Source organism: Phallusia mammillata, chromosome 4 (genome assembly GCF_965637545.1).
Source record: "Phallusia mammillata chromosome 4, kaPhaMamm4.hap1.1, whole genome shotgun sequence".
NCBI lineage: Eukaryota > Metazoa > Chordata > Ascidiacea > Phlebobranchia > Ascidiidae > Phallusia > Phallusia mammillata.
The window spans coordinates 26008791-26029149 of record NC_137255.1 but is presented as its reverse complement, the minus strand read 5'-3'; the positions used below and the strand labels follow the sequence as shown (position 1 = coordinate 26029149).

At 37.3% G+C, this 20359-nt stretch overlaps 1 pseudogene; it reads left to right on the top strand.

The window, feature by feature from the left end:
* Nucleotides 1-9498: 9498 nt before the first annotated feature.
* Nucleotides 9499-10551, top strand: LOC145223689 (uncharacterized; annotated as a pseudogene).
* The last annotated feature ends 9808 nt before the right edge of the window (nucleotides 10552-20359 follow it).

Sequence of the window (20359 nt, the reverse complement as noted above, 5' to 3'; positions counted from 1 at the left end):
TGGCTCCCAGTTTTTTTTGCTATGTGAAACGCGTCTGAATGGCTCTTTTTTTCGCTCGAATTAAAATAGAAAAAGATTAGCCACATTCGAGTGATTTTAAATTGTTAATTTGATATGTGTTCCATTTAGTAAGCTGTTTAAAAATACTTTTCTTTCAGCAGATTTTTAGTGTAGAATAAATTTCGACATCTTATACGACAATTCTGATGTCAACTTTTCATTGCTCACATGATTATGAAACAACATAACGTTGCATGTGACATTACAAAACTTCTGTTCAAAGTTTTCGTAAGATAACTACTCAAAATATGGTACAGAAGATTAGCACATTCCTTGCAAGAAATTTCGCAACAACAATGTAACGACCCATGTGTCTACTATTGTAATTCTATAGCCTATCATTATTTCCAATGCCTGCCTTACAATTCGGGTAACAATTCGCTGAACTTGTACGTCAGCATTAACCTTACAAACGTCACATTGTTGATTTTTCACGTTTGGTTTGTGGCGAATTGACATGTGTTATTTTGCTTCAATATCAGCTGAAGATCCTCGACCTCTCCCGCAATAAGATCGGCAATATGGGTGCATCTTTATTGGCTCGTTGCCTTCACAATATTAAAAACCTGGAACTGAGGTGGTGTAGCATCGGATTTGAAGGAGTGAGACAACTCAGCAATTCTGTACAGCGACTGACAAAACCTGTAAGTAGTTTTGTCGCGTGAACAGTTAAGAAAAACTAGTATTTTAATGTTTTGCCGTTGCACGTGGTGAAGATAATCTGATTCCGTGCAAGATACGCATTGAGTGCTTAAGTTTTTGTTATTATATAGTCAGCACTTTTTTCGATGATAACAACAGCACAAATACTCATCTGCAAAGTTTGTTTTTAGAAGGGCCTAGTGTAGATTTTGTCTCTTTCCAATTTATTCCTCGAAACCGCACAAAACACACTTCACACCATACAGATCGCGTTTGTCTTTCCCGATGACGGATAAACATAACATCACAAATCAAGCAGACACTTAACTATCTGTTTCTTTCGTATCACGTTTATGGCGCGTTATACGTCCAGGCATGGGCTTTGATTATGTGTTAAAATACGGTAGTCAACAAATGCCAATAATTTTTTTTTACCACACATCATCAGATTGGGTCAACTTGCATGCATCAAACGAGCAACCTAAAAATAAACATCAAGCGACTTCAAAATGGCAAAATTGCATTAGCAACTTCAGATATTACTATTGGTCGTTAAACGTATTTCGTCAATGCTCAAGTTTCATGACATATTATTTCATGTTCCATTAAAATCCGAGCAAGATGTAATTCAGCACATTTAACAAACTTACATATTGTTTATATTTTGTTCCAGTATTTAGTACATTTAAGTTATTAAACCAGTCAACGACAAAAAATGCAATATCTTTTTGTCACTGCATGTGCCACTTGTAAAAAAATAACCTATGCACACTGTTGCACAAGTTTACTTCCTCATTGGAGGATTTTGCTTGATTTTACACTGTGACAAATGCTATACAATTTCATGTACCATTCCTTAAGTTGTTTTACGTATCGACAAAAAAGGTGTTAATGTGCCTGTAACACGTTTTATTTATCTGCCCGTACGTATTAGTAATTTCGCTAAAATCTCTCAATAACTTTTCTTGTGTCCGAAAATGGGAGTTAGGAAGTGAGTTTAAACTAAATTAAACTAGGAGTTGGCAATTAAATTGGTTCCGGTTTCACAGCAAAAAGAGCCCGTTTAGCGGAGGGTCTTATCGTATAATTGTTTATGCAACTGTTTAAATCTCAAACCGTTGTAAATAAAATATTGAATTGAATAAAATTTATTGTAAATTTAAAACAGGTTTTGCCCTAAGTGATTAACGGGCTTCGGTATTTTTGCAAACAAACTGCGTTTGTGTAACCATTGAGTTTTCCTCGAACTTTTTCACTATTACGGCAATTGTAACCAACGGCAATCAGATTTCCCCAATTTCTTTTTGCTTTTACAAGTTCTTATACCTGTGCTTGTCAAACAGACGTCCGCAAGTTGACCCCGACTGGACTGCCTATAGCCGAGCAATGCTACTCTATGTAACAAAAGAAAGGCGGTTGTTCGCGCACAATCTAACAATGCTTCAATCTTGTGTGTGTTGTATAGCATACTGCCGTTGTATAACTGTATGTGGGGCAATCCAGCAATAGTAAATATATCTCAAATGTATATAAAAGAGGCATTATGGTTTAATGCATCTTCATCTAAACAATGAACAGGTGTACTTACTAAGGGAAAAAATGTGTCGAAACGATATGGTGATTTTTGTTTAAATGGCCTATAAACTAAACGCAACAAATCAAGCAGTCACTTAATACCCACTAGTCTTTCATTTTTACATTTAAAACGCTTAACAATTTCTGACATAGCTTAAAATGTAATAACGTTTATGCAAAGTTTGAATTGTGAGCTGGCCTCGTATCACCTCTGTCCTTCACGCGAACCAACAACGACTACCACGAGCCTTCACTTGACACATCGAGTATCGCCACTTGCAAAACAAACACTGGGGCGCCACAGAGCATGGATGACGTAATAAGTGTTTAACAAACTCATTAACCCCACATCCTCTAATTGCATTAACACGAAATGCACCAAGGGAACAAATTACACATGACCCCAAATTACACATGACCCCATGACCTGCAAATTTATTTCGCACAATACGGTGTAACGCAGTCCCTCAGGAAAAGTGGCCAGCTTCTTCGGACAACGTAACAGGTCACCTCTGCATTCTTAGTAATTACCACAATGTACGCAGTCAGGACACCAATAGCACACCCTCAAACGAAATGCCTTTATTGGCGAATGCGGAGACACCACGACTTTGAGCAAACTCCGTTACGTAACAAAGCAGTTTTTAACTGTGATAATTGGCCCACAGAGGTAATTCAGTGATTGGCAAAGCTGCAATAACATATCACACGTCAATAAGGCATTAGGACGTCACCGCACGTACGATTGACTCACCAGCAATATGTACTTGCAGTCAACACGACTGTGCAGTTTACAGGCGATCGGATGTCACAACTGTAATATTTACATTTAAATTAGATTAAATTCGAACACTTTAGATAAGAATCATTTGAAAAAAAAGAAAGCTTACCACGACAGCAATGCACAGGATCACACGACCGAAAAATGAATTTCAGTTAAATCCCATCCAATATATCTTTACAGTTTGCCACTATATTTCACAGCTGCAATAAAAAATAGACTAGGTTAGCTCACACAACTCCGCCAACATTGCACATAAATCCCAAACGCTAACTATTCGAAACGGCAACAACAGACAAACCCTGATACACAAAACTTGGAAATCATATCAACCACGCTACAGTTGGCGCATGCGCAGGTGTGACGCAACAATCAAACGTTTGTTGTGCAATGCGTAATGAAGCGTGTAACACGAGGTTGCACAAACAACTAATAGGGCGCAGAAAATTCTTACAACGGGAGTGCTGTTCATCACTTATTACTTACATTCGGTTCTTATAAATTTTAATCCGGGTTCAATACGATCGCTCGTGACAAAATGATCGTGTTTTTTTTAATAAACTCGAAACGGGGATATCATGTGTTCTCCTCCTATTCTGTGAAAACCTAATCCATATTTTCGTAAAAAATACTGCGTACAGCACATGGCACAAAAACAATTCTAACACAAGAAGTACATAGGATAAAGTGGAAACAACAAATATTTTGTAAACCAATGATTGTGTTGCAAAAAATGGGTTAAAGAAGGAAATATGCGCGATCTGACTCAAAAATGAAGAGCTCTGACGATTCTGACTAATAACAACTAGAACGTAAAACAAGGTTTATTAAATAAAACATATAAACGACAAAAAAATACAGGTATAACGTCGGCGATAACTTCGTTTAGTCTAACGTAACTAATGCAAGTAAATATGTAAGTAAGTCAGTAAGTTCTGTCCTTTGATTTTTTTTCTATGGATTAGCAAACACAGATATATATAGTCTTTTTCTATGGATTAGCGAACACAGATATATAGTCATGCGACAACACGTTTTTGTAATTCAGGGCAAAGGTGGTGTCGCTCCGAAACATAGGAAACAATTTTTGTACAACAATGGCGGCTACAAGAAACAGTGTTACGATTCCGCAAGTGCTAGGGCGTGTTGTTTTTAGAAAACGCGACATCTAAGGCTGCTAGACTTTAAAGGAAAGACAAAATTGTCTTGACGTGTCAGATGTGCCGCGAAAATAAAAATACGCAAAAATACAAAATACACATTGCTACAATTGCCCCACAATACACGCAAACTTTTTTAAAAAAGACAAACAGGCAGAAACTACCAGAAAAGCTGAAGACGCAACCAAACAGAGATGGGTTAAAAACTTATCTGCCAGAACGACAAATTTGTTAAACCTTTTAAGCGCCGCACAAATGCAAAAACTTGGAACTGTACAAAACAAAATACCCGTTCACATATTAAGACAAAATTAAAAAGTTTAACACACGCAGCGAAGAAAATAACAATACATATCTCTCCTAAGTGGACTCATGTTTAGGATTTTTGTGGATCCCAAAACCTGTGACGCAGTTTAAAACTTGTCACGTGGACCTTGGCAGTCAATTATTTTCCGACTTTGTTTGACACATTGTGTTACAATATAAAACAATCGTAGGTTAATGTGGTCAATGTTAAATCCGAGGCTTAAATCTTACTTTCGTGATAAACACAATAGTATACACAGCGACCCCTGGTGTCAGTCACCATATAAGCATGGAAAAACAGCCAAAAAGTTTAAGAAAAATGAAGGCAAAGCACAACAGTAATAAGATAATGCGCAGCTGAATTTGCTGATGTTGACAATAAAAAATTGAAAAATGTTATGTTGGTTACAATGACGGACCATTGCTATCTATATTCTGCAATATAGTATCTAGCTTAGTTGGAATATCTAATAGAAAGCATTTTTGTAATCCTTTTTTTGATGTCACGTCGTCATGTCGTTAGCTTTTACATAATAGAATGAAAAAAATTTGGACAGATTTTAGCTATTGATCTAAGTTTGATCCTCCAGAATTTTGATCCTAAATGACCCAGCGGTTCACCCAAATGTCCCTAAAACGTATTTTTTTGAAACGGATGTGCTGACTAAAGTACATCATACAGGAGTTTCGTGCTTTGTTGGTTGGAGCAATGAAAGGTATTGTAAGGATTTTTGTAATTTTTTTGGATTCATCCATTTTTTACCGCTCAAACCCCGACATAATCGGTTATAGTTTTAGGCCAGAAATGCAAGCCCTAGTGTGCTGAAATTTTAAACAATTGTTTGCAGTAGGTTACTCGTTTAGTATTTAGAATTTTGCGCTAATCGGCCAAATGGTTACCTTTACAGCCCATAATACGTGTGTACACTGTCAGCGCATTTTCAGTTTTGGCGAAGGTTTCACATCTAAGACGTAATTCAAATTCGATAAACGTGCTTCTGTTTCGTATATGTCAACTTTGTTGTTTAACATAACGATGAAGAAATAAACTTTTTGAAAGCCGCGATAAATGGTCTTTAAGTTCTCGTTGTCAGCTTGGCCGCAGGATGACCACGGGTCACTAAAGGCTAACTTGTAGGTATTACAAACACAGTTTAGAACAATTTTTCGTTACAACGTAGCTTTTTTATTTTTAACAAATCATTTCAAGAATCGATAATTAATTAGGTAATATATTGTGGTGACGACACGCATTACGTTTGCAAGAAACGCATTTTTTCTCGTTTTGCCTATTTTCTTGCGTTTTGTTTACGTGTCTCGTTCTGCGGTGTCACGGCTCATTCTTAACCGGACACGCTCAATAAAATCAACTTCGCTACATATTGGTGACCGTCGATTACAAGATACGTTTTATCTTGCTTCAAAGATGACAAACCAAGAAAACGCTGTGTCTATTAAACTGCCCACTTTTTGGGCAGAACAGCCAAGGATTTGGTTTCAACAAACCGAAGCACAATTTGCCCTAAAGAAAATTACCTGCGACCAAACCAGATACTATTATGTGGTCGCGTCACTTGATCAACAAACAGCAAGTAGGTTGATTGACTTTTAGAAGAACCACCAGAAGAAGAAAAATACACCACGATTAAGCAGCGACTTCTGAGTGTATTTTGTCTTTCCGAATATCAAAGTGCCGCAAAATTATTCCGTATAAACGATCTCGGAGACAAGAAGCCCTCGCAACTTATGGATGATATGCTATCTCTAATATGTGGTCATGTTAACTGCTTTTTGTTTCGATATATATTCTTGCATGCTTTGCCAGAAGATATACGTTTGATTCTAGCAAAAGAAAGCTTTGCTGATCGTCGGAAACTTGCTCTACGAACTGATGTGCTTTGGCAGGTGAAAGGGCATGAATAGCAAATATCAAAAATCAACAAACGGGATGTAGAAGTGCTTAGAAACTACACGTTCCGGTCTAAAAAGCAGCCTGGAATATGCTTTTATCACGACCGTTTTTGTGAAAAAGCTATCAAGTGTCAGAAACCTTGCAGTTGGCAAGGAAACTTACCAGGCGGTCGCTCCTAACATCTTTAGCGACCGGCCAAATCAATAATTTGTTTTATGTGTGGGATAAAAATACCTGTCAACGCTTTTTGGTTGACACAGGGGAGGAGATTAGTGTTTATCCTGCGTCTGCGTTTCAGCGTAAGTTTTGCACTCGTGGTAAAAAACTTCAAGCAGCCAATGGCACCCGGTTTTCCTGGAATTTCACGCTGGTGCAAGTTTTTGGATCACTCCATGGTGCTGATTTCTTGCGCGCGCATTCCTTGTGATTGTCGACCTTAAGCACAATTGCCGGCAAGCAAGCCGCCCCCAAGCTGAACAACATTGCCTCAAACACAGACGCATACACGAAGCTTCTTTCCAAATTTTCGGTGATTACAGCACCCACTCTACCTTCCACGCCACCAAAACACAACGTCAAACATCACATCCTGACAACAGGACCACTAGTGCATTCATAGGCTCGCTGTTTATCTCCTGAAAAACTGGCCAAAACCAAGCAAGAATTCAAAAAATGCTTGACATGGGAATAATTCGAAGATCAGCGAGTACCTGAGCTTCGCCCCTACATATTGTTCCCAAAGATGGTACAAGTTGGCGCCCTTGTGGTGATGATTTATAGGGTCTGTAATATAACTGTTAAGGCTTTCTACGAAAATTTGTGTTTAAAAACTGACCTTGGACGACAATAGCAAGGTCAAAGTAAGGGATTACATTGAAAGTATTCTATCCCTTCTTTTCTAATTGTTTTTCTAATTATATGGTGGTGAATGCTTGGTGACCGGCTGATTCGGTATAGCGCCTTCAATGGGCCTGGCGTACTGTGATTTTTCTAATTATATGACAATAATGATGCAAAAAGAATATGGACAATTTTTTTTAACTTCGGTAAATGCTTGCCAATAATTTGTCTTTAAGAATCTAAAAATAACTGCGAAATTTGTTTTACGTAAATCCGCACAAATACGCGTGTGGGGACCCATTGGTTTTTGTTTGCAAAAACAATCATATGTGTAGATCAAATGATGTGCATAGTAATTTGGAAAATATGATATAGAATATATAAAATGGAAGTATATTAAAAAGCCACCGTTCTAGTCTTATGTTGTAAAGGATCTTGTAAAGCAGGGGTCATTTATTTAGTAGGTTGGTTTTCTGCTTAAAATGGCATTTTAAAGATTTTGTAACGCTTTCTTTCGCGAGTCCCCTTTCACGCAAGCGTCACACAATGTGGCTTGATAAAAACCGTGGACACCACAAAGGAACGACAATTCGCTTTAATGGTATAGTCAAAACTTCACATTATATGACAAAGCCAAACTTACCAAATGAAGCTTAATCTATTTCAGCAATGTATTCCTAATATCTAGCTGGTAATTAAAAGTATCAGTATTTAGATTGATGGCTTCAATATAAGTTATACCTGTCAAATGTTCACAAACGCACACCACGAGGCAAGTTACTAAATGATTGCAACATCCCCAGTACACAGGCAATTGACGTCACGCATTGAAACATTAATTGTCACGCAATAGAACACTAACTGTTGCGTCACAGGACAATTGTTATATGTTTTACTGGATAAAGTTATGTTCACAACAGTTGGCGAAAACGACGTAACAGATTTGCATACACACATTGATATGTCTGTGAAAGTTATTGTTCTTAAAATCGTTACAGCCAACTTTATAATACACAACAACTATTTTATTCCGACGTTTCGACGTCCTATACAGGTCGTCTTCATCAGGGTAAATAACACTGAATGCGATTAGTACAGTGCACGATAAACAAAGGAAAAAAGAATGGAACGCAAGCACGTCACAACGCAACGAAAACACCGCGCGATAACAAATGATTGGGCCTCTAATCTTTTAGCAGGTGCCTGTAGCACGCTGGAAGCATCACGTCTGTTTTAATGTTCATTGTGTTGCCCCGTTGGTGAATATTTCATGACTCAAGAAATATTCTTTTCCTGTAGTCAGGCTCCCGGGCCACAACAGACGCCGCATTGAAATCAATACGGTGGCCTTGCGATACAGCGTGATACTGGGTCATGAATTTGTCCGATTACCAACCGACGGTTGATGAAACCAAGGTTTTGCAACTTGGTCTTAATTTTGCCACTGCACCTCGGGTGGTACCGAAAGAACAAATTATTGCTGCAGCAGTCGAGAAAGGAATTTGGCAGCAACCCGCGCACATTAAAACAATCATTTAAGGCAAACTTGCAAACTGCCTTCGCACACACAGAATGGGTCAAAGCAACCTCAGTAACACCGAGCACCAAGCGATCCGAAGTTTGAGGTCAAATGAAGACATCTCGATCTTGCCCGCAGACAAAGGTAACTGTACTGTCATCATAAACCGCCCAGATTACGACAAGAAAATGTCTGACTTAATACTGGATACTTCCACTTACAAGCGTTTAAAGCAGTGGTTCCCAAACTTTTTCATATTTTTTTCAAAACGGTCCCTTTGCCATTATTTCGAGGGCTCGCGGTCCTTAAGCCTAAATGTGTATTTCATAAAAACGGAAGTTGTTTGCAGGATTTTAGCTAGTTATGCAAAATTGCGCATAACAATCATCCAAAGACAGCATGTGACATCGCAAACAGGACAAAAACATTGCAATTGTGCGCGAACAATTGCATTTTTGATAGTTGTCATTCAATAAAGGCCATTGTATCGCAATGAAGACAGTCGATTCTCAATTCTACTTTGATTTAAACTTATTTAGTGGCACAAACTGACGCCAAATAAGATTATAGAAATACCGCAACCGCTTCGCGGTCCCCCCAAAATTGCCTCACGGACCCCTAAAGGACCGCGGACCCCAGTTTGGGAACCGCTGGTTTAAAGAGTGATCCAACACGTAAGTCGGAACGGGTCCTTAATAAGTTCATGGGGAAATTGCACACAGAGAGACGATGCATTTCTGAAGCCATATTCCATCAACTGCATAGCACTCCGCCCCGCACATCTACGGCTTACCATCCACAAGGAAGGCATCCCTCTGCGACCAATCGTTTCGTTTGTTGGTACTCAACCTACAATCTTGCGAAGTACCTAGCGAAAGTTATTTCTCCGCTCGTGGGCAATACGGAATGGACTGTTTCGAACTCGTCCAAGTTTGTTCAAGAGATAGCACAGTTGCCGCCACTGTTTAACGAAGAGGTAATGGTGTCATATGACGTCGTGTCACTTTTTGCAAGCGTTCCTGTGGAATTGGCGATTGACATCGCGTCATCCAGGAGTTTAAACGACTATAGCCTGAAAGACAGAAAATATTGTGGACGGTTTGCGGATTTGCTTGGAGCAATCCTTTTTAACACTCAGGGGAAGCTTTTACCAGCAGGTTCAAGGAACAGCGATGGGTTCCCAGGTCTCTGTAGTTGTCGCAAACATGACAATGTAAGCGCTTGAGGAAAAAGTCTTATCAACATTTGCCAACCCACCAAAATTTTGCCGGCGATATGTTGACGACATTTTTTGTGTCATTGCTAAGAACAAGGTTAAGGCATTTCTACGGCATCTCAACGAGGCGCAACTAGGCATTCGGTTTACCATGGAACTCCAATCGGTAAACTGTCTCCCATTTCTAGATGTTCAAGTCACAAGAACCGTTGACGGTGTCTTGTACTCGAAAGTTTACCACAAGCCAACGAGTACCGGCAGGTATCTCAATTTTCGATCTCATCACCCCACATACCAGAAAAGAGGTGTGGTTCGTTCCCCAGAAGATCGGGCACGACGCTTGTGCACTCATAGCGACGACTGCGAGGCGGAACTGACAAAGGTGCGCAAAGCCTTGAAATATAACGGCTACCCCAACTGGATTCTCCGTGATCGACGGGCAACGTGTCCCAAACAGGTGACCCATCCAAAAACGGAGGGTTTTGTGACACTTCCGTACATACCGAAACTGACGGATATTCTAAGGCGTATGTTGCGTGACTTCGACGTAGCGGTTGGCGTTCAACCTGCCAATACTTTCCGCAAGCTACTAAGTCACCGGAAAGATCCAGTCAGCACCTTGGTGTTATATATTCTGTTCCCTGCGCCGAGTGTCCGTTAATATATATCGGGGAGACTGGAAGGTCACTCAACACCCGCCGAAAAGAACATTAACGGGATGTTGCCAACAGCGACGCGAAGAAATCGGCCCTTTTCAATAACGCGGTATCGCAAGGCTTTCAATGTGGCGTCTGTTGTGGCCCAGGAGCCTGACTACAGGAAAAGACTATTTCTTGAGTTATGGAATATTCACCAACGGGGCAACACAATGAACATCAAAACAGACATGATGCTTCCAGCGTGCTACAGGCACCTGCTAAAAGATTAGAGGCCCAATCGTTTGTTACCGCGCGGTGTTTTCGTTGCGTTGTGACGTGCTTGCGTTCCATTCTTTTTTCCTTCGTTTATCGTGCACTGTACTAATCGCATTCAGTGTTCTTTACCCTGATGAAGACGACCTGTATAGGACGTTGGAATAAAATTAAAATTACATTTGCCAGAAGAGCTCTTTAAACTTGATACTATGCCTGGCAGCAATAGCATTTCACAACATCTAGGGTACAGTCCTTGATTTAATATTTTATATTTTAGCATTGTTATCATGAAAATATACTTAGAAATACTTGTGTTTTAGCCAAGTGCTGTAGTATTATCATATCATACCAAGGAATGCTAGTGAAAAACAAATCATGAAAATGCTTTTTAGTTTTTGAATGGTTTGTGGCTCACTTTATTTTGTAATCCACAAAAACATTAAACCGTTTCCAAATTTTGATGTTTGTCTGACCGTCTTGAATTGTTGCAGCCAACCGTTATTTTTTTAATCGTTTTCTGTGAAAATACATCAATCATACTTATTGAAATCACTTAACAATTGTTATATTTAGATGGAATTTCTTGATCTGTCTTCGAACAACCTGACGGATGAAAGTGCTGAGTCATTGGCTCTATGTGTTCACAATATCAGTGTTTTGTGGGTTTGGAATAACAAGTTCACAAAAGCGGGAATGAATCTCATCAGAAGTTGAAGTCTAAATGCATAGTAAAAACTTTATTGTAAAACAAATTCAAACATTAACAATTTAATATTGCGCTTATAACCATCTCTGATTCTTAGTCCAAAAGTCGCACAAAATTCACAATATTTTTGTTGGCATAAAAGTTTATATAAAAGCATCAAATCATATTTGTTACAAAACAGTTTTTACTTTAGTGTATCAGTATATCCGTCTATATTGTTTTATTTTAACACGTACGGTCTCGCAGGTCTTGCACACAACTTCATAGTACCACAAGCCTGCTTATCTAGCGCCCATTATTGGTCAGTGAGTTGGCTTTGACGTCATCTAGTACCACAAGCCTGTTTATCTACATTATTGGTCAGTGAGTTGGCTTTGACGTCATCTCATTTTCCGATTGCTATTTGATAAAATCGTCACAGAGCCGATTTGTGTTCGAGTTCCTACTTGGTCTGACCAATTTGAGATTTATTTTTTTCTTTTTCAGCACAATCTGACGATCTTATTGTGACGTATTCATGTATTGTGACTTGTATTTATTAAACGAATCTCCGAATATAAAACTTAGGTAAATTATGTAAATATTTTTCTGTGCTTGTATGTTTTTGATATTTATTATCACTTGTTGAAAACTGAAATGCTGTAAATCTATTTTATTTCAAAGTTCCACTAAATCCGTTGCTGTGTTTTTGGTTACTGTGAATTGGTTTTAAACATGAGCTGAGCGATGAATCAATCTACGTATACTGTTTAAAATTGTACTTACTTCTTGGTACCTTTTTGACACATTCGTTTTGATGTTGGCCTTTTTACTATTGCAGAGTCAAAATTTTATGTCTTAGCATCGAATATACACAGTAATGTTACGCACATGTGGCTGTTTTTCTGAACCCATGTTTTGCTCCTCTGTGATCCTTTTGGAAGTAATATTGTTAGGAAAGAGGTATCTATAGATAAGAAGGAACTCTAATGTTATTGGAATTACAAAACCTTTAAAGCCCTAACCGTCAACATTTTGTAAAGTTTCTTACGTTTTATAAATAGACTGTGTGTTTTAGAGAAGCCCAGCAGCACAAACGGCTATCGTTTTCATCGCCACTTTTCACGTAATCATCTGAGTGTATTTGTGCTGCTCTCATCTTGTTTCACTCCCGACCGACACCACCCGAATTTAATAAAGTCGTTTTTTTTCCAATTTCTCCTTACACGTGCCGACTGTATGTTTCGCAACCTTTGACGGACTTTGTTTTTTAACGTGGTTGAAAGCAATAGTTTGTTGTCATTTAGCCTAAATAAATCAAATGTGCTCAAATTTTGGGACTTACAGTCAAAATCTATTCGATTTGGTCACTTACTTTATAGTAAATCACTTTTGTTGAAGTCTTTGTCTCATTTGACCACACCGACAGTTGCAAACTCAAATGATCTTAACCATAAGTGGAAGTGGTCTCACGTAATCATTTGATTTACAATCGGTTAGCCTACTGGTTATTAATATAACGATTTAATCATGATTTAATTTAATCATGTTATTAGTTTCAATAGTTGCACAAACTTAGTCTACATTGTTTTACATATACCTTCAAAATCGTGTGCTTCTTCATAAACAAGAGATCGCTTTGCATGCTCATTATGTGCAACTGGCTGCAGAAAAACAACCATACCATACCTGAATAAAAAGTCAAGAATCTAGATACAAAATCATCCAACTTATCATCCAACCAAATGTTCTTTGGGTGTACTAACAAGCCAAGTAAGTGACTTGGGTGTTTTTATCAATACTCAGCAGCACATGTATTTCAACAATGTCTACATCAGTGGTTCCCAACCGGGGTGCCGCGGCACCCTGGGGTGCCAATTGCAATACTCAAGGGTGCCGCGAGATATTGATATTGTAATAATGCGGCATTATTTCCTTTAACTTGAACAAGTGCGGAATTTATGTATTTCTAACCGAGTTTCAGTGCGTATTAAGTTTCGAAAAGTTTGAAACGCATCGTAATTGCCGATTCCATGTTTTTGTTTTGCGTTTCACGGTTCACAAAGTGGTGGGGGGAGATTAACTTCGTAATTACCGGACATTTTATAAACTGCGCTGCAAACCGTCCCGACTGCCAATACCAGCAGTAATAATTTGCTAAGCACTCCTTTTTCATTTAACACTAGAAGGCGTTTCGCTTTCATCATAGTAACATTGTTGGAAACTTTTGCACGGGGATACGATGCACAGCGAAAGGCATGATGCATGTCGAAAAATCGAAAAAAGGCTATGTTATAATTAATCCTTTAACTGCCGCTGATCCAAAGACATGGTCAATTGTGAATCGCGATAGAATACAAACTGGTACCAATTTTAATCCCAACTGGGGTGCGTTTGAAAGCATATGTACAGTGGCTTCTACTTGCGTCAAAAAAATGATACGTTTGTATTGAAAAAAAATACACCAAGGACAAAATAACTAAAAAAAAGATATTTAAGGACTTGGTGCAAGAAGCCAAGTCCAAATTTCACACTGACTTTTTAATAAATACATTTATTTACGCGCGCTGTACTGTACAACTCATCCTGTGTTATTTCATACAGTTATTTGAAATACAGAAACCTCATAAAATTGATCCAGTTTTGCCAGGGTGCCGCAAACTATTTATCTCTTTGATAGGGTGCCACAAGGTCAAAAAGGTTGGGAACCACTGGTCTACATGGTGGGGAAAAATGGATACTGTGGCCATATATAGATGCAGACACTAAAAGTATTTGTAAATCTTTAAAGTTTATAAAGCAAACAGCACTTACCTTGTTGACTGACGCTTCATTGCTCTACAGGGTTCTTGTATTTTTGGAAGATGTACTGGATAATGGAAGGTATACTGGATAAAAAAAATCAATTCTTGTGCCGTTAACGAAAACTGTTCTTGGATATCAATATCGTTAGTTTACGTCATAGGGTTAGGAAGTTATTGCGTTTGGTCAGCTGGTTCGCTCATTTTTTAAGAACTTCGGTGGGAAAGTCCCCAACGTGATTATTTTCACAAAGTCACAATCAATGAATTTGCTTGAGAAAACGAATTTTTATATATTCTTCTATGATTCAAATTTTATTTGATAACAATTGTACAGAGTACATGTTTTTTATTACGAGCGTCACCGTAATGATCCTGCTTGTTTCGTTTCGAATGTTCACCGAATTACGCAAATCTAGTAATAGTTCATTTATCTTGCTTTCACTCACAACAGATCACCATCCGCTTCCACTCACAAACTAATAATACAGCGCTGTTTCATACAAACTGATGGAAGCTGATATTGTGTCTCTATGTTTTTTCGACCTAGTGACATAAATTCAAAGACAGCTCACGTTGTAACATACGCTGCACCACCAATGTTTTTACAAAAGCAACCCAGAACCCATTAATCACAAAAGCACAGGTATAACGTATAAGTGAGTTATATCAATAACCAGTAGGCTAACCGATTGTAAATCAAATGATTACGTGAGACCACTTCCACTTATGGTTAAGATCATTTGAGTTTGCAACTGTCGGTGTGGTCAAATGAGACAAAGACTTCAACAAAACTGATTTACCATAAAGTAAGTGACCAAATCGAATAGATTTTGACTGTAAGTCCCAAAATTTGAGCACATTTGATTTATTTAGGCTAAATGACAACAAACTATTGCTTTCAACCACGTTAAAAAACAAAGTCCGTCAAAGGTTGCGAAACATACAGTCGGCACGTGTAAGGAGAAATTGGAAAAAAACGACTTTATTAAATTCGGGTGGTGTCGGTCGAGAGTGAAACAAGATGAGAGCAGCACAAATACACTCAGATGATTACGTGAAAAGTGGCAACGAAAACGATAGCCGTTTGTGCTGGACTTCTCTAAAACACACAGTCTATTTATAAAACGTAAGAAACTTTACAAAATGTTGACGGTTATGGCTTTAAAGGTTTTGTAATTCCAATAACATTAGAGTTCCTTCTTATCTATAGATACCTCTTTCCTAACAATATTACTTCCAAAAGGATCACAGAGGAGCAAAACATGGGTTCAGAAAAACAGCCACATGTGCGTAACATTACTGTGTATATTCGATGCTAAGACATAAAATTTTGACTCTGCAATAGTAAAAAGGCCAACATCAAAACGAATGTGTCAAAAAGGTACCAAGAAGTAAGTACAATTTTAAACAGTATACGTAGATTGATTCATCGCTCAGCTCAAGTTTAAAACCAATTCACAGCAATCAAAAACACAGCAACGTATTTAGTGGAACTTTGAAATAAAATAGATTTACAGCATTTCAGTTTTCAACAAGTGATAATAATTATCAAAAACATACAAGCACAGAAAAATATTTACATAATTTAACTAAGTTTTATATTCGGAGATTCGTTTAATAAATACAAGTCACAATACATGAGTCACAATAAGATCGCCAGAATGTGCTGAAAAAGAAAAAAATAAATCTCAAATTGGTCAGACCAAGTAGGAACTCGAATAAAAATCGGCTCTGTGACGATTTTATCAAATAGCAATCGGAAAATGAGATGACGTCAAAGCCAACTCACTGACCAATAATGTCACCAGTGGGGGGGCGCTAGATAAGCAGACTTGTGGTACTATGAAGTTGTGTGCAAGAACTGCGAGACCGTACGTGTAAATAAAACAATATAGACGGATATACTGATACACTAAAGTAAAAACTGTTTTGTAACAAATATGATTTAATGCTTTTAAAAAACTTTTATGCCAACAAAAATATTGTAGCACTGTATTACCCATATTGTGAATTTTGTGCGACTTTTGGACTAAAGTAATATTATTTTTGTGTTGAAGCGTCATTTTTTGCACACCCGAGTGCGGCACTCATATCTGTCACGCACAAGAATCAGAGATGGTTATAAGCGCAATATTAAATTGTTGATGTTTGAATTTGTTTAACATTAAAGTTTTTACTATGCATTTAGACTTCAACTTCTTCCTCGCGACTTTGATCTGATGAGATTCATTCCCGCTTTTGTGAACTTGTTATTCCAAACCCACAAAGCACTGATATTGTGAACACATAGAGCCAATGACTCAGCACTTTCATCCGTCAGGTTGTTCGAAGACAGATCAAGAAATGCCATCTAAATATAACAATTGTTAAGTGATTTCAATAAGTATGATTGATGTATTTTCACAGAAACCGATTAAAAAAATAACGGTTGGCTGCAACAATTCAAGACGGTCACACAAACATCAAAATTTGGAAACCGGTTTAATGTTTTTTGTGGATTACAAAATAAAGTGAGCCACATACCATTTAAAACTAAAAAGCATTTTCATGATTTGTTTTTCACTAGCATTCCTTGGTAGGATATGATAATAGTGCAGCACTTGGCTAGAACACAATTAAGTATATAAGCCCGGAAGGTAATAAGGCCGACTGCTCATATATTTTTATGTGCCAGAAAAAATGCTTTCGTTTTGATGTAATTTTAAAATATATATGTACTTAAAATGATTTACAAAGTTTTGGACCTGCAAGTTATATGTAATTGTTATCATGACCAATCCAAATTAAGAAGTGTTTATTTTCAACTTTTTATTATTTTTTGTTAAAATTGGTAACAAAACTGAAAAGGTTGTGTTGTCGAAATGAAAACATATTAAGATATAATAGTAATGGGGTCATTTTAGTTTAATTGGATCATTATCCAATCTGGAAAAAAGAATTACTTCAAATAAATTTTATTACGGTTTTGTTTGTCAGCCATTGCTTGCAATAAGGCCCAACAATAATTTGTCATTTTCTCAAGTGTCTTTTATACTAAAGGCGACTAATATGCATAAAATTTGCCTTATAGATTTCTAAGGGAGATAAAAAGTCCAAATAAGATGTTTGTAGAAGTAATCTTTCATTTAGTATTTTTGTTTAACAAATGTTAAGGGGTCGTTTATGTTTTTTTAGTACCTTCAGATTAACAGTTATATGTCTTAGTTAACAGTATATGTGTAATATGAGTTAATAACGTTGCGTGTTTAAACTTTTATTTGACCGAAGCAAAGTATAAAAGAGTCTGATTGGTTTCTAGATTTTTTTTAAAAACATGAAAATGTTGGACTTTATTAACAGCATAGGTTTGTATTAAGGCCCAAGTTTTAATTTTTTTAAACTGTTATCCTACAAAAACAAAACTTGCAAACGTTCTCAAAATCTAATGGATGTTTAATATCAACCTCTGCAAAAATCATGCCGAATTTGGCCTGGAACGGTTAAATGGTTTTTCAGTTATACGCAATAGTTCCGTAGAAATGCCTCAACCTTGTTCTTAGCAATGACACAAAAAATGTCGTCATCGCCACAATCTTGGTGGGTTGGCAAATGTTGATGAGGCTTTTTCCTCAAGTCACGCGAAAGATCCAGTCAGCACCTGTGAACGACGTGGTGTTGTATATTCTATTCGAGTGTCCGTTAATATAAATCGGGGGGACTGGAAGGTCACTCAACACCCGCCGAAAAGAACATCAACGGGATGTTGCCAACAGCGACTCGAAGAAGGCGGCCCTTTCCAATCACGCGGTATCGCAAGGCCATCGTATTGATTTCAATGCGGCGTCTGTTGTGGCCCGGGAGCCTGACTACAGGAAAATACTATTTCTTGAGTCATGGAATATTCACCAACGGGGCAACACAATGAACATCAAAACAGACGTGATGCTTCCAGCGTGCTACAGGCACCTGCTAAAAGATTAGAGGCCCAATCATTTGTTATCGCGCGGTGTTTTCGTTGCGTTGTGACGTGCTTGCGTTCCATTCTTTTTTCCTTTGTTTATCGTGCACTGTACTAATCGCATTCAGTGTTATTTACCCTGATGAAGACGACCTGTATAGGACGTCGAAACGTCGGAATAAAATACATTTGACAGAAAAGCTCTATAAACCACCTCTATAAAGGTTTTACTGTATTAGGCAGTTCATCATGCAATGCAGTCTCTTGTTTATGTAACACCACACAAATCTGAGAAAAGTCTGAACTGTAACACCACACAAATCTGAGAAAAGTCTGAACTGTAACACCACACAAATCTGAGAAAAGTCTGAACTGTAACACCACACAAATCTGAGAAAAGTCTGAACTGTAACACCACACAAATCTGAGAAAAGTCTGAACTGTAACACCACACAAATCTGAGAAAAGTCTGAACTGTAACACCACACAAATCTGAGAAAAGTCTGAACTGTTCTGTTACAGCACGGACCATTTTGTTGATTTTGTATCCTCACTTCCAGATTTTTGTTCAGTTTGACTTTCAATGCCAAATTTGAAAATGTCTGTTTAGCATAATATATTGATCACCAAGCTTATAAGAACAACCTGTTCACATATCAGCTGATTTTTATATTTACATCCAATACTGCTTTTTTATCATTGGCAATTTTATTTAGAGGTTTATTTAACCACATAAATCTTTGTTTACATGTGACTTTGTTAATACTGTGATTGTTTAGTGTGGTGCTTTCATAAATATATTGCAAACAAATTTGTTTGGCATTTTTTCAGTGAAACGTCACATCATGTATTGGAAGGAATATATTTGTGTTCAGTGTACAGTTTTTGTGTCCTCTTGTACAGTATGGATGGAAAAAAATTCATCATTATGAAGGTAAATGGATAAACATATGATATTTTTTAACAATTATGTTTTCTCCCTATCTGGATTAATAACAAACAAAATAGTGAACACCATAACCTTGCAAATCTTGATATGTGGTTTTAATCTCAGATATCTTTATTGTTTATTTAACCAAAAATTATGTTCCAGACAATTACTGTTAAATGTATATGACTATTTTGTGTAAATTGTTTTTTTTTTTTTGGCACAAGAATTATGAAACACAAGTCTGGCAAATCCTAAAGCTTGGCAAATTATACATTCAATTGAAAAATATTGTCTATTTAAAAGAGCCAGAAATATTTAATTGATAGAAAAAGTGTAAAAATGCATATTTTGTCAATAATTGGGGTTGAATCAAGCATTTTTATGGGTCTAACCACATCAAATGACATAAGGTGGCAATATTTCTGTGATACTTGTGTGTTGGCATAATATGACTTTATTTTTATTGTTTTGAGGTAAAAACACTCGGTTATTTTGCACTGGTTTTGTATTTGACATAAATGTTATATATCAATGCAAATTGTTTTTCTGTTTTTGTTGTGGAAAAGTTTCGCAAAAAGTTAAATGAATGATGATGGGCCAACATATTGTGCAAGATGCTTAATGAAGAACTAAATTTGTGACAGATTACACAGATAATGATTCTTTTGTAGCACTTTGCATAATAATTACAATCAGATGTGTTTACTGTTTTATCTCTACCACAACTAACTTATGTATGCTTAGAAACAACAGATTTGCCCAAAGCCAAAGCTTATACCTCACTTATTTTGTTGATACAATTTTATTGCAAACAAAAGTGTTGTTTATATAAGATCATGCCCTTTTGTGACTGAGATAGGCCTACTTTCAAAAGCAACATGTGTGTTTATGTGGCAGGTTATTATTATAAACTCAATATTATCTCAGATTTTTCTATACAACCTCTAATTATGCTAGGTAAGTAAGTAAGTAAGTTTATTTCGCACAAATATTTGACCACCGAAAACGGGAAAAAATAAATGAAAGGAGAATGTGCGGGGTAGCGAAAGACTCTGTGGTCATCGTGTCAGCTACCCC